Source organism: Crocuta crocuta, unplaced genomic scaffold, assembly GCF_008692635.1.
Source record: "Crocuta crocuta isolate KB4526 unplaced genomic scaffold, BGI_CrCroc_1.0 scaffold443, whole genome shotgun sequence".
Classification (NCBI taxonomy): Eukaryota; Metazoa; Chordata; class Mammalia; order Carnivora; family Hyaenidae; genus Crocuta; species Crocuta crocuta.
Window position 1 is genome coordinate 1,557,837 of NW_027529446.1, and position 1,966 is coordinate 1,559,802.

Sequence of the window (1,966 nt, forward strand, 5' to 3'; positions counted from 1 at the left end):
AAAGCCAGGGGCCAACCTCACCTGGGCGGGAGCAGGTGGGAGCGACCCTCGGGGACAGAGCCCGCCCATCAGGGCCCCACCGGCCACCAGACACAGCGCTCCAGGCCCCCGGGGAAGAGCCTGAAGGTCATTCTGTGTGATTTCTGGACACTGGATGGATCGTTTAGGGGAGAACAATTTCTTAAAAAGTTAATGTGTATCAGGGCATCAGACTCTTGATTTCCTCTCAGATCATGATTTCAGGATTTGTGGGTTCGGGCCCCGTGTCGGGCTCTGTGCTGACTGCCAGCTCAGAGCCTGGAGCCCGTTTCAGTCTGTGACTCCCTCTCTCTCTGACCCTCTCCTGCTCACGCTGTCTCTCTCTCCTAAAAATAAATAAAACACTAAAAAATAAAAATAAAAAATAAATAAATAAATAAGCAGGTTCATCTGGTATCCTGATCGACAGCTTTCCCGATGTTAAAGATGGCCAACAGATTCTTCAACGCACAGCTACTTCACGAGCGTGGGCCTCAGGGCCTCGATGTTCAAAGTTCTCAACCTTGGAGTCGAACACATGGCCACCTCCCCGCGAAGGAACTGAGGGAGCCATGTCCATCGAGGGTGGGGACACCCAGGGTGTTCCCCCAGCCCTGCTCATGGGGGTCACTGTGGGGGCTGAGCAGCATCCCTGACCCTCCCCTCGGGGAGAAGCAGTGGGGACCCCGCACTAGCTCACATGACGTGGGCTGGCGTAAAGACCAGTGACCCTGACCGCCAAGCTGCCCATGTCCCCAACAGCGGCCCCACGAACGGGGAGCTCTGTCCAGCCATATATGGTCGTCACCGCCCCCCCCAGCCACGGGGGTCGCAGGGTCCTCGCAGCCACACGGTTCTGGCTCTGCAGGGGCTGCAGACCCTGAGCCCCTGGAGCAGGTTTTGCAGAGGTTTGGGGGAAACAAACCCCTCATCTGACAACCATTACTGAGAACCCACTTCCCGCTTTTTGCGCTTTGCGGAGAGAGCACCGCCCTTCCTCCTGCAGGAAGCCCTCGGGGCACCTTCCCTCTCAGGATGTACAACTTGCTCGCCGGACAACAGGGAGACGCGCTGCCCGCCAGACACGAGTCTGCATCAGATGAAGCAGGGTTCAGAAGAGACGCGGGTGGGCAAGAGCTGGGTGGGACTCGTACTTTATTTTAAAAATTTTTTAATATTTTTATTTATTCCTGAGAAAGTGTGAGCATGGGAGGGTCAGAGAGAGAGGGAGACACAGAATCAGAAGCAGCTCCAGGCTCTGAGCTGCCAGCACAGAGCCCGACGCGGGGCTCAAACCCACGAACCATGAGATCATGACCTGAGCCGAAGTCGGACACTTAATTGACTGAGCCCCCCAGGCGCCCCAGAATCGTACTTTTAAGTCCCGCCAGCACTGCTGGGGGCAGCCCCTGAGAGCTGCATGAGGCAGCAGCAGGAGGAGCCAGATCTGTTATTTCCAGGAGCAGAGCGTTCAGGCAGAAGAGGCAGAAGTACAAAGGCCCTGGGGTGAGGTGTGCCCGCCACCTGGACTTTGAGATCAGCGACAAAGCCAGAGTGGGCGGCACCCAGGCGTCAGGGAACATGGAAACCTCTTGAAAACTATCTAGTGCTCGGTATCCCACACAACTACACAGAGCGGTGCAGAAAGCAGGGGCACTGGTGGCTCGCACTGGCTTATGTCTCACTGGCCGCGTCTTGCGAGCTTCAAGGCGCGAAGGCAGGTCACTCACGGGCATAACAGCAAGTCCTGGAGCGTTACGTGGGCGAGTCCAGCCCATTTGGCAGGTCCTCCACATGGCCACCCACATCGCCCTCCTCCGGGATGTGGTGATAAATTGTTTAGGCAAAGGAAGGCACTAGATCTAAATGGCCACCCTGCTCTAGAAGGGCTCCTGCGCGGAAAACAGGGAGCGAGGCAATGGCGCGAAGCACCTGCAGACTCAGGAGG

The 1,966-nt window shown here is 57.1% G+C and overlaps 1 protein-coding gene across 1 annotated transcript in view; it reads right to left on the reverse strand.

The window, feature by feature from the left end:
• Positions 1 to 1,966, reverse strand: part of LMNB2 (lamin B2) — a gene marked incomplete at its 5' end in the record, with an annotated part of 15,443 nt that overhangs the window by 4,440 nt on the left and 9,037 nt on the right. The gene's annotated exons all lie outside the window — the stretch shown is intronic.